This window comes from Papio anubis, chromosome 13 (genome assembly GCF_008728515.1).
Source record: "Papio anubis isolate 15944 chromosome 13, Panubis1.0, whole genome shotgun sequence".
Classification (NCBI taxonomy): domain Eukaryota; kingdom Metazoa; phylum Chordata; class Mammalia; order Primates; family Cercopithecidae; genus Papio; species Papio anubis.
In genome coordinates, this window is record NC_044988.1 from 44,389,800 (window position 1) to 44,403,877 (window position 14,078).

The 14,078-nt window shown below is 37.4% G+C and overlaps 1 protein-coding gene across 5 annotated transcripts in view; it reads right to left on the reverse strand.

The window, feature by feature from the left end:
* TTC39B (tetratricopeptide repeat domain 39B) overlaps positions 1 to 14,078 on the reverse strand; it is a 145,601-nt gene that overhangs the window by 65,642 nt on the left and 65,881 nt on the right. Inside the window, exon 1 of one of the 5 annotated variants that reach the window (XM_009188735.4) lies at positions 5,725 to 6,078. The exons of 3 other annotated variants lie outside the window; for them this stretch is intronic. The gene's annotated coding sequence lies outside the window, so the exon portion shown is untranslated. Of the gene's footprint in view, positions 1 to 5,577; positions 5,673 to 5,724; positions 6,079 to 14,078 lie in introns of those variants that run through there. One more of the 5 variants, XM_021927495.2, reaches the window with a different exon arrangement.

Sequence of the window (14,078 nt, forward strand, 5' to 3'; positions counted from 1 at the left end):
TGCCTAATTATTTCCTAAAAATACATTCCTGAAGGCAAGGGTGCTTATTTTGTAAAGTACTTTATTTTTAATAAACTGTCTAATTTCCCATTAAATACACACCACAGAAAGCTGAAGTAACATAAAGAAGGTGAAGACCAATCTGCCTTGCAGAATCTTAGGCCAGTTTATTGACCCAAAGATACCTCACAGACACACCATGGGGGCAGGACCACTCAGAGAAGGAAACTTCCAGAAAGAATTTAAGAGTAAGTCCTGCCCTGTATTACAATAGAATTGCCAATCTCCTTCCAGTTCCACTCACCTTAACAGTACACATCTCACAGAGAAGAGCCAGAGTCATTAAAAAAAAAGGAAGAGTCATTAAAAAAGAGGAGAAGTTGTGTGTGTGTGTGTGTGTGTGTGTTGTTTTGTTTTTAATTCTAAGATGTACAATGGGTGCAATGGTTCACGCCTGTAATCTCAGCATTTTGGGAGGCCAAGGCAGGTGTATCACCTGAGGTCAGGAGTTCGAGACCAGCCTGACCAACATGGTGAAACTCCGTCTCTACTAAACATACAAAAATTAGCCAGGTCTGGTGGTGCATGCCTGTAATCTCAGCTACTCGGGAGGCTGAGGCAGGAGAATCGCTTGAACCTAGGAGGCGGAGGTTGCGGTGAGCCAAGATCGCACCGTTGCACTCCAGCCTGGGTGACAAGAGTGAAACTCCATCTCAAAAATAAATAAATAAGTACAGTGCCCTCAATTAAGTGGAGTTCCCCCCACCCCCCCATTTGGAAGTTCAGACTTTCCAATGCACTCTAATATTTTAGACTAGATATTCATTTTTATCTTGGACATATCAAGTTCCCTAAATTTTACACATCATGTAGGGGAAGATTGAAGTTGTTCTAATAAGGTTCTTTAGGTGTGGGTGGTGGGAGGGAAGAAAACTCCACAGGTAAGGGGAAATGTCACTAGAAGACAAGTTATTTCCATCACAAAAACTTGTTATTATGAGAATACAGGTACCACTTCCGTAAATAAGACTCTGGGCAGTGACCATCAGCTCCGTTTACAAGCAGGGAAAGAGGAAGTGACTGACTGAAAAGGCTATCTACCCATTTGGCAAGAGTGCTTGCCCATTTGTTCACTTACAGACTCATTTTCAAGGACTAGAAACACACAGTCTCTGAAATGTACTGTTAAAATATCCCCTTTTCACATTTGCCTTTAGCTTTAATAAAAGTCTCCCCAATATTGAAATTTTTGCTTAGTCATAACTGTCACTCTTTTCTTTAACATCTCTGATTTTGAGGGCATACTTAGAAAAACCTTCCCTCTACAAAGATTATATAACATACTTTTACCTGTGTTTTACTTTTCAATATGTAATTTGTTTATTCGTTTATAATTTAAATAGATGGTACAAGATAGTGCTGTGTAATTTTTTTCCCTAATCTTTTGCCATGTTTCCCAAGATTGTTTTTAAAAAAACCACATCTTTTACCCCAATGATTTGACATGCCATAACACACTAGATATAAACATAAATTTGTTGTGCCAGGTAAATATTATATATTTCAAAGTGCTAAAATAATTGGGACTGGGAACGGTGGCCCACGCCTATAATCCCAGCACTTTGGGAGGTTGAGGCAGGCAGATTACTTGAGGTCAGGAGTTTGAGAACAGCCTGGCCAACATGGTGAAACCCTATCTCTAATAAAAATACAAAAATTAGCCAGGCATGGTGGCGGGTGCTTGTAATCCCAGCTACTCGGGAGGCTGAGACAGGAGAATCACTTGAACCTGAGAGGCAGAGGTTGCAGTGAGCCAAGATTGTGCTACTGCACTCCAGCCTGGGTGACAAGAGTGAAACTCTATCTCAAAAAATAAAAATAGTAATAATGAATTGGGAGGCCATTCAGCAAAGATGGTTCCTATACAAGCAAATGGAAACTCAACTCAATATAAACATTGAAAACGAAACTTAAGCTAAGCCAATCAGACACCACCAACTCACCTCTAACTAGGAACCTCCCACTTGTTCCAGTGAAATATTTTATTTGTCTTGCTTCTTTAAATACTTCATAAGTTTCCCCCTCCCACTTCTTAGGAAGAACACTGAACTGCTTGTGTTCTAATGATATTCAGTTCAGGAATCACTCAGTGCTCAAACCAACTAGCTAAAATATTACTGTGCCTAAATTAATCTGTTAACAAAAGCTAAAATTATTGTATCTTTACCTGACACAACAGACTTGAATTTACCAGAATATAATAATTATTAATAAAATAATGTTACATTTTATTCCTCTTTTCTAAGGTATAAAGGTTTAGATTCTTCTAGTCCTTTATGTTTGTATACACATATACATGAAGTCACAGAAATTCTATAGTATTTCTAGATTTATGTTAATATCACAATAAGCATATCATGCCACAAACTAATTTTTTATTAAACAGGATATTTTTAGATATAGACCTAACTCATTTATTGAAAGTATTATCTAGTGTTTTAAGAATGCATTTTCTCATTTTGTTAATAAGAAATGCTTCAAATACATAAAGTAGAGAAAATAATACTGCAAACACACAAGTATAATCTAGAATCCATTTTGTGTATAGTCTGAGCTACATTTAATTCTTTCCTGCATGGATAAGCAAGAAATAACTCATCTACTTGTTATAACAGCTTGGAAACTAGGCAAAAGGAAGACTGCGTGTCCTCTCAAGGTCATCTTGGAGCACTGTCCGACAGGCCCACCCAAGGAACATTTAATTCCCTAGGGGGTATATATTTTGTTTGGCTTGCTATTTACTATTAAAACCTACACTCTGTAAAATTATGTTAACTTGTAGATTTTTTAATCTGGTAGATATGCAAATAATTTCTGTGTGGTAAGATTATGGTTTTATTACTTTGCTGGAGGTTAACCAGTTTAGTGCATAACAAACCTTATTTCAACACTTATTCTTTCCTCAGTTCTCCAAATGTTGTTACCAGTTTTACCATCTTGCTTGATTTCCTCATTGACATGTGTTGATTCCATAATTATGATACTTTGACATACTGGATTATTCTGCTGTCTCTTACACACAGCAATTTTCCATATGTGTGCAGGTCTGTTTTTGGGCATTCTTTTGTTCCATCACATATTTGCCTCTCTCTGCACTAGTCACACCATTTTTATTATCATGGCTTTCTGAGACCTGTAAGCCAATTGGGGCAAGTTCTCTACTTTATTAAATACTCTTTTTGTCAGATTGCTATTATCACACCTACATTCTTGTTTATGAATTTCAGAGTTAGTCATTATAACATTACAAGCAAGTCTTGCTGGAGTTTTGACTGAGAATTCATTACGTTATTAGGAAATCTACAGAGAATTGTTGTCTTTATAACATTGCATCTTCACATCTTTACATATTTATTCAGGTCTTCTCTTATTTCCTTCAATAAAGGCTTTTAATATCTGAACACTGTACTGATATGCATGTACCCTTGCCAAAGAGCCATGCTAAATCTTTATACTGGAGGCTACGAAAAGTAACACACTGAACTTCAATTACACCTATTAGTACATTGGAATATATGCCCTTATTTTGTCTTAACGGCTCTAACTTTTAAGTTTTTAAACAGCTTTATTGAGACATAATTCACAGATCATAGAATTCACCCAATTAATGTTTATAATCAATGGTTTTTAGTATATTCAGAGACTATCACCACAATCTAATTTTATAACATTTTGTCACCCAAATGTATCCATCTATTAGCAGTCACTCCTCATTCTCCACTCCACCTCCTCTAGTCCTAAACAACCACTAATCTACTTTCTCTGTCTACAGATTTGCCTATTCTGGACATTTCATATCAATGGAATCATAAAACGTGTGGTCTTTATGCTTGGCTTTTTCAGTTAGCATGTTTTCAAGATTCATTCATGTGGTAGCATGCAACAGTACTTCACTCCTTTTCATTGCCTAATATTATCCCATTGCATAGATATATCACATTTTGTTAATCATTTGTTGATAATATATTAATTATTTGTGGCCATAATGAATAATGCTGTTATGAACATTCATGTACAAGTTCTTGGTCAGGCACGGTGGCTCACTCCTGTAATCCCAGCAGGACTTTGGGAGGCCGAGGCGGGCAGATCACTTGAGGTCAGAAGTTCAAGACCTGCCTGGCCAACATGGCAAAACTCCATCTCTACTAAAAATACAAAAATTAGCCGGGCATGGTGGTGTGCACCTGTAATCCCAGTTACTTGGGAGGCTGAGGCAGGAGAATTGCTTGAACCCGGGAGACGGAGATTGCAGTGAGCCGAAATCGTGCCACTGCACTCCAGCCTGGGTGACAGAGTGAGACTCCATCTCAGAAAAAAACAAAAACAAAAAACAAAAAACAAGTTATTGTGTGGACATGTATTTTCATTTCTCTTAATTATACATCTAGCATTGCTATGGAATGCTAAATATATGGTATGTGGAATTGCTACATTATGTGGTAACTCTATGTTTGACATTTTGAAGAACTACTAGACTGTTTTCCAAAGTGGTTGTGTGATTTTTCTGTTTTTTTGTTTTTTTGGGTTTTTTTTGTAGAAATGGTGCCTTGCCATCTTACCCAGGCTGGCCTTGAACTCCCAGGCTCAAGCAATCCTCCCACCCCAGCTTCCCAGAGTGCTTGGATTACCAGCATGAGCCACCATGCCCAGCCGGCTATATGATTTTATATTCCCACCAATAATGTACTAGAGTCCCAATTTCTCAACAGTTTGGCCAGTATTTGTTTTTGTCCATGAGATATGGTGGTATCTCATTGTAGTTTTTGGTGTGCATTTGCTTATTGACTAATAATGTTGAGAATCTTTTTAGGCACTTAATGGCCAACTGTATATCTTCTTTGGAGTAATGTCTGTTCAGATTATTTTCCCATATTTAATTGAGTTACTTATCTTTTTATTTTCCCTTGAATACTGCTCTAATTTTAATCACTAGGTAGAACTATTTGCGAGTGTAAAGCTTACAGCTATCTTTGTTTATACTTTTTCTCTCAATCAAATCATAGATAGCAGAGCCAATTCAAATTTAACTTCCCCAATGAATCCAACACAACATGCTATGTTCCTGCACAATGAGATAAAAGCTAGCCCATATTTTAAAATAAAATAAAATTTCAAAAATGAATAAAAATATGTCCTTCAAGTTTTTCCATCAACATTAAAATTTCCCCTTAGGGAAGAAAAGGAATGAGTGTGGATAGGCCAACTGATATGCTCTGGAAGCCACCATGTTTGTAATCTACAGTCGAAATGGTATCCACCAAGCCAGTGCAGCCCTCTCAACTCCTGCAGAGACCTTGGCACATCTCACCAGGAGCTCCCCCTAGTCACCCCTACCAGGGTTGGTGCTTGAGCTCATCACTGGGATACTCATGGGCAAGCTAGGGAATCCAGTTCTGCCCAGCTATGTCCCCCCTCCCAAACCTGAACAGGAACCTCAAGGCACCAGGCACTCCTCTGTCCACCTCATCACCTGAAACACAGAGGGCACGTCACAGTAAATAAAAGTCAAGTACATACCCATCTGCTTGTGCGGCAACTGGCTCTTACCCATAAGTGCCACCTACTGGCTTCCAAGTCAAACTGCACAGTCCAATACAAAACCTGCAGACAGAATTGCGCAGGGCTATAGAAGCGAACCCAAAAGACCCTATCCAACATACTTACTCTATAGTTACACCCTTAGAAGAGGTCGAAACAGGGCGGGGGGTGCAGGGGGGAAAACCAATCTAAATGAAAATAAATTCAAAAACAAAAACTAGTAGCCTCTCTAGATGAGAAGAAACCAACATAAAAATTCTGGCACCATGAAAAATCTAAATGTTGTGACATCACCAAAGGGTCACACTAGCTCTCTAGCAACAGACCCTAACCAAATAAAAACTCAGAAATGGCAGATAAATAATTCAGACTATGGGCTGCAAGTAAGCTCAATGAGATCCAAGAGAAGGTTGAAAAACCAACACAATGAAACTATGAAAGTAATCCAAGAAATGAAGAAAGAGACTAATATCCTTTAAAAAACAAAAACAAAACAAAACAAAAACAAAAAACCCCAGAACTTCTGGAAATGAAAAATTCACTTAAGAAATTTCAAAATACTGTTGAAAGTTTTAACAATAGACTGGATAGGCAGAAGAAAGAATTTCAGAGCTTAAAGACCTCCAATTCATATCACCAACTAATAATTTTTTTAAAAAATAGCTTGAAGACCAACCTTTCAAATTAACCCAAACAAAAATAAAGAAAAAAGAATTTTTGAAAATGAACAAAGCACTTCAGACATACAGGATTGTGTAAAGCAACCAAACCTATGGCTTATAGGCATTTCTGAGAAGGAAGAAGAAAAAGTAAGCAACCTGGAAAATATATTTGAGGGAATAATTCAGGAAAATCCCTAATCTTTCTAGAGAGGTGAACATCCAGATACAAGACATTCAGAGAACACCTGCAAGATACTATGCAAGATGAACTTCACCAAGGCATATAGTCATCAGACTATCCAAGGTCAACACTAAAGAAAAAATGTTAAAGGCAACTAGAGAGAAAGGTCAAATCACCTACAAAGGAAAACCCATCTGACTAAGAGCAAACTTCTCAGCAGAAACCCTACAAACCAGAAGAGATTGGGGTCTATTTTTAGCATGCTTAAAGAAAAAAAAATGCCAGCCAAGAATTTCACATCCTGCCAAACTAAGCTTCATCAATGAAGAAGAAATAAAATATTTTCTAGACAAGCAAATACTAAGGGCATCTGTCACCACAAGACCTATCCTACAAGAAATGCTGAAGAGAATTCTAAGCATGGAAATGAAAGGATAATACTCACCATCATAAAAGAACACATAAGTGCAAAGCTCACAGATCTTATAAAACAATTACACAATTGAAACTCCAAAACAACTAGCTAACAACACTATGACAGGAATAAAACCTCACATATCAATACTAACCTAAATGTAAATGACCTAAATGCCCCACTTAAAAGATTCAGAGTAGCAAACTAGTTTTTTTTAAAAAAATACAAGACCTAACCATCTGCTGCCTACAAGTGACCCACCTACTGGCTAAAGATACCTTTAGACTCAAAGTAAAAGGGAGAAAAAAGACATAAAATGAGAATGGAAAATAAAAGTGAGCAGAAGTCACTATTCTCATATCAAGTAAAACAGACTTCAAACCAACTAACAGTAAAAAAAGACAAAGAAGGACATTTTACCTATAATGATAAAGGATTCAATATAACGGGAAGATTTAACTATTCTAAATATATATGCAACCAATACTGGGGCACCCAGATTTATCAAACAAATCCTACTAGACCTAAGAGAATAGACTGATATTAACACAATTATAGTAAGAGACTTCAACACCTCCACTGACATCACTAGACAGATCATCGAGGCAGAAAATCAACAAAAAAACTCAGGACTTAAACTGGGTTACAGACCAAATGGACCTAAGAGACATTTACAGAACATTCTACCAAACAACCACAGAATAAACACTCTTTTCATTTGTGCGTGGAACATTCTCCAGAATCAACCATATACTCAGCCATAAAGCAAGTCTCAATAAAATCAAATAAATAAAAATCATATCGAGTATCTTCTCATATCAGAGTGGGATGAAATTAGAAATCAATTCCAAGAAGAACTCTCAAAACTATACAAGTACATGGAACCTAAACAACTTGCTCCTGAGCAACTCTTGCGTAAACAATGAAATTAAGGCAGAAATAAAAAAATTCTTTTAAATGAATGAAAACAAAGACACAACATACTAAAACCTCTGGTACACAGCAAAAGCAGTGCTAAGAGGAAAGTTTATAGCATTAAACACCTACATCAAAAAGACAGAAAGACCTCAAATTAACAACCTAACATCACAACTCAAGGAACTAGAAAAACAAGAACAAACCAACCCAAAGCTAGCAGAAGAAAAGAACTAACAAAGATCAGAGCCAAACTAAATGAGATTAAAACCAAAAAAAAAAAAAAAAAGGCAAGAAATCAACAAACTGGCCGGGCACAGCGGCTCCTGCCTGTAATCCCAGCACTTTGGGTGGCCCAAGCGGGTGGATCACCTGATGTTAGGAGTTTGAGGCCAGCCTGGCCAACATGATGAAACGCCATCTCCACTAAAAATACAAAAATCAGTGGGGCATGGTGGTGCATGCCTGTAGTCCCAGGTACTTGGGAGCCTGAGGCAGAAGAATTACTTGAACTCAGGGGGCAGAGGTTGCAGTGAGCCAAGATCATGCCACTGTATTCTAGCCTGGGCAACAAAGCAAGACTCCATCTCAAAAAAGAAAAGAATCAACAAACTGAAAAGTCAGTTCTTCAAAAGGATAAACCAATTGGCAGACCATTAGCTAGACTAACCAAGAAAATGAAAGAGAAGATTCAAATAAGCATAATCAGAAATGATAAAGGTGATATTACAACCAATACCACAGAAATACAAATAATAATAAGAGAGCCCTATGAACTCCTTCACGCACACAAACTAGAAAACCTAGAGGAAATGGATAAATTCCTGAAAACATACAAACTCCCAAGATTGAAACAGAAGGAAAAAGAAATCCCAAGCAGACCAATAATAAGTAATGAAATTCAACCAGTAATAAAAAATCTACTGGGGAAAAAAAAAAAAAAAAGCAGCTCAGGACCAGATGCATTCACATCCAAATTTTACCAGACACATAAAGACAAGCTACTACCAATGTTACTGAAACTATTACAAAAAATTTGAGGAGGTGCAGTCACTCCATAACACCTCCTATGAATCCAGTATCACCCTGATACTAAAATCAGACGACACAACAAAAACAGAAAACTACCAACCAATATCCCTGATGAACACAGATGCAAAAATCCTCCACAAAATACTAGCAAACTGAATCCAACATACATCAAAAATATAATTCACCACAATCAAGTGAGCTTTATTCCAGGTATGCAAGGATGGTTCAACATACGCAAATCAATAAACTAAAAACAAAAACCATACGATCATCTCAATAGATACAGAAAAAACAATTGATAAAATCCAACATGCTTTCCTGATAAAAAAACCTTCAACAAACCAGGCATCAAAGGAACATACCTCAAAATAATAAGAGCCATATGTGACAAACCCACAGCCAACATCATATTGAATTGGGAAATGTTGAAAGCATTTCCCCTAAGGATGGAAAAAAATGAGGACACCCACTTTCACCACTTTTATTCAACATAATACTGGAAGTCCAAGCCAAAGGAATCAGACAAGAGAAAGATATAAAAGGCATCCAAATTGGAAAAAAGGAAGTCAAATTATCTTTTTTCATTGATGACATAATCATATACCTAGAAAGCCCCAAAGACTCCTCCCAAAAGACAGAAAACCCCGAAGACTCCTCCAAAAGACTCCTAGACTTGATAAACAACTTCAGTAAAGTCAAGATACAAAATCAATGCACAAAAATCAGTAGCATTTCTATATACCAATTTTATCAAGCCGAGAACCAAATCAAGAACTGAATCCCATTTATGTTAGCCACAACAAAAATCCTAGGAATACATTTAACCAAGGAGGTAAAAGATCTGATGAAAGAAATCACAGATCATACAAACAAATGGAAAAACGTCCCATGCACATGGACTGGAAGAATCAGTATCATTAAAATGACCATATTGGCTGGGCGTGGTGGCTCATGCCTGTAATCCCAGCACTTTGGGAGGCCGAGACAGGCTGATTACTTGAGCTCAGAAGTTTAAGACCAGCCTTGGCAACACGGCAAAACTCTGTCTCTACAAAAAATACGAAAATTATCTGAGCATGGTATCACATGCCTACAGTCCTAGCAACTAAGGAGGCTTAAGTGGAAGGATCACTTGAGTCTGGGAGGCATAGGTTGCAGTGAGCCAAGATCACACCACTGCACTCAGCCCAGGTGACAGAGTGAGACCCTGTCTCAAAAATAAGAAAGTATTTGCAGACTATGCCTCCGACAAAAGACTAACATCCAGAATCTATAAGGAACTCAAACAACTCAATAGGAAAGAAACAACCAACCCCATTAAAAACTGCGCAAAAGGCCTGAACAGATATTTATCAAATAAAGTAATACAAGAGGCCAACAAACATGTAAAAAAAAAATGCTCAACATCACTAATCATCAGAGAAACACAAATTATAACCACAATGAGATATCATCTTATACCAGTCAGAATGGCTATTGTTAAAAAATCAAAACACAGATGTTGGATGTTGGATTACCTGTGGAGAAAGGGGAACACTTGTACACTGTTGGTGGGAACAGACGTTGCTTCAACCTCTATGGAAAACAGTATGAAGATATCTCAAGAAGCTAAAAATAGCACTACCATTCGAGACAGCAATCCCACTACGTGGTATCTACCCAAAGGAAAAGAAATCTTTATATAAAAAAGACACCTGCACTCATACATTTATCACAGCACTATTCACAACAGCAAAGCCATGGAACCAACCTAGGTGTCCATTAATGGTTGAATGGATAAAGAAAATGTGGAATATATACACAATAGAATACTATGTAGCCACAAAAAGGAATGAAATCATCTTTGCAGCAACTTGAATGGCGCTAGAAGCCATTATCCTAGGTGAACTAAGTCAGAAGCAGAAAATCAAATACCACCGGTTCTCACTTCTGAAAGCTAAACAATAGGTACACATGCAAATAAAGATGGAAATAACAGACACTTGGCACTCCAAAAAAGGGGAGGGAGGATGGAGGTAAAGTTTGAAAAATTACCTTTTAGATACAATGTTCAATATTTGGGTGGTGAGTACACTAGAAGCTCAATCCCCACCATCATGCAATATACCCATGTAACAGACATGCACATGTACCTTCAAATCTAAAACTTTAAAAATAAAAAATGGTATCCACTAGAATTATGAAATGCAGGACTCTGACACACCACTGGAAATCTATTGCCTAATATTATTGGCTACATAAAAAACATTTGTCTTTCTTACTTAAAAAAAACTGCTTGCCAGACCAAATTCTACACAACGGTGATTCCTCAAAGAGCTGTTCTCATGGCCAATGATCAGAGGAAAGAGGAGGTGCTGCTGCTGACAATGAGAAAGCAAGAAGAGCCCAAAAATAAAAAGATACTCCCCAAGTATCATTTTACTGCCAACTCCAATCCCATTTTGTCAGGCCTGTCACCAGCGCTTTCAGAATCAAAGGAATATACTTTCAATTTTTTCTCTCCACTCTGGCCCTGTTCCTTAAGAAGGAAAAACTAAACAGCTGAAAAAGGCCAAAGGGCAAGCACCAACAAGGATATAACTGTTCTATGAAACGAGAAACTGGCGAACTGATAAACTAGAAAATCTTCTCCCTAAATAATCTACGCTTAGACTTCTTACAAAGCCTTCCTCAATCAAAACTGTAACCCTTAGTATTATCTGTAGGGTGTGGGTAATCTTTAGAATCTTTGTAGTTTTCTATGGTTTTTTTTTTTTTTTCCAAAATGATAATGCACTATTTTAACAATCATGAAAAAAGTTAAGCACATATTTTGAGTAATTTAAGTCTATATTCATGAAGGGAATATTCAAATATTAATTTAAGGAAGCACCCTCTGATCATCCCTTTTATATCACACAAAACTCAAAATAGTTCTCCTAAGAAATATGCAAGAACAGTATAATGTATTATTTTTAGCCCTCTCCACATGAAGAACTCAGAATACATCACTACTCAATATGTTTCTCATGTTATTTTAGACCTTTTAGAAGTCTTCCAAGCTTTCACTACTTTAAAAAAGTCAGTTCTTGAATGTGGTTTTTCTAATTTTATCTTTTCTATTTCCTGCATTTGATAACATGCTTCAATAGGTCTACTATTATATTCCTGAATTGCTTTCAAACTTATTACTTTATGCACATTTACCATCTCAATTTGGTCCTTAATGCAGCTACCTTTGCTAAAAATTAACTATGATTCATGCCTTATTGAAGGAATCAGCCCTCACAGGAAGCTAAGAAATGGCGCTCTCACAAGTTCTCTAATACCAGCCTTGTTTCCCATCTTTGGCAGATGAGAAAAAAGCAGCACACGAGGGCCATGTAAATGTGATATTTGCCAAGTGTCCCTTAGCTCTATATGGAAAATGGAGAATGACAAGCTCATTCAAACAGATGGATTCATAACTGTTTGAACAGCTTCTCTCAAAAGGTACTTCCCTTTATCATGTGTTCTACATTTGTATCAGAAACTGGGATTAAAATAGAGAATGCAAGGCAAAAAAAAAAAATCTCTGCAAAACAATGAAACTGGGAAAGAGAGCAGTGAATGGACCATAATTTTAAAAGATAACGCTCTAAGTGGACAACTTATATTTAGTAAACTAAAATTTAATTTTTATCCATAAACATTTAGGAATGCCATATTCCAGGCATAGTATCAGATGTTAAAACACACAAAATAATAGCATGCCTGCTCTCAAAGATGATACCTGAGTGAGAATAAATTATAAATTCCTGAATCTGAATCCAAAAAATCTAACTGAATAAAAACAGGATAAAAGAGATGTGACTTAACAACATGGTAAAAAGTTGTGAATTATTTTAAATGAATTTATGAACACAACAGAACATGAATACTGATACAACTTAAGTTGTATTAAGAAAACTATAGCATCTAGAATGAGGAAAATAGCATCTTTCCTAAGTTTCTTTTAATAAACTCTTTTTTTTTTTTTTTCCGGAGACAGAGTCTAGTTCTGTTGCCCAGGCTGGGGCGCAGTAGTGGGACCTCAGCACACTGTGACCTCTGCCTCACAGGTTCAAGCAATTCTCCTGTCTCAGCCTCCCAAGTACCTGGGACTACAGGCACACGCCACCACCATGCCTGGCTAATTTTTGTATTTTTAGTAGAAACAGGGTTTCATTACATTGGTCTGGCTGGTCTCGAACTCGTGACCTCAGGTGATCCACCTGCCTCGACCTCCCAAAGTGCTGGGATTACAGGCATGAGCCACCGCACCCAGCCTAATTAACTCTGACTTAAAAATATAATTATCTCTTAATCAAGAGTACAAACTTCATAAAGGCAGGATTGTATCGCAGCACCTAGTACAGTGTCTTCCAGGTAATGATCTTCAATAACACTGTGCTGGTTGACTGAATAAATAAAGGAGCAAATGAAGGATAACATCATTCTCCTCTAGTCAGACCAGTCACACCTGGCCTACCTGATATTCTAGACATACTCTTTTAAGAATATCAACAACAGGAAATGCAGGCCAGGCACGGTGGCTCATGTCTGTAATCCCAGCACTTTGGGAGGCCAAGGCAGGCAGATCACTTGAATCCAGGAGTTTGAGACCAGCCTGGGCAACAAAGGGAGACCCCATCTCTACAAAAAATACGAAAAATTAGCCAGACATGGTAGTGCATGCCTATAGTCCCAGCTACTCGGGCAGCTGAAGCAGGAGGATCGCTTGAGACAGGGAGGTTGATTGAGGCTGCAGTGAGCTATGATCACATCACTACACTCCAACCTGGGTGACAGAGGAAGACCCTATCTCAAAAAAAAAAAAAAAAAAAAGAAAGAAAGAAAGAAGAATTGGAAGACAGCAGAGAAAAAGAAAGGATACGAAAGCTTCATTCACTAGAAAGCTTTTGGTTCACCTTCTAGACCACCTTCTCTGGAGCAAAATCCTACTCTCAAATGACTCAGAAAATACATAATAATGTGTATACATAGAGTAATAAAACAAATATGGCAAAATGTTAAAACTGAATTAAGGGCATTCAGAAGTTCTCTGTTACTCTTGCCCTTTTTCTGTAAGTTTGGAATTATCACAAAATTAAAAGTTTTTTTAAAAGACAGCTTATTGGCATGATGATCCTCTAACAAAGGGCAGAGACAGGGATTAAATGTGAGTGGCAAGTGGATCTCAGCAACCTGTGGGCCAACCAACGCCAGTGGAGAATGCCAAGTCCTTGGGCCATAAGCACACCAACAGTCCAGAAAT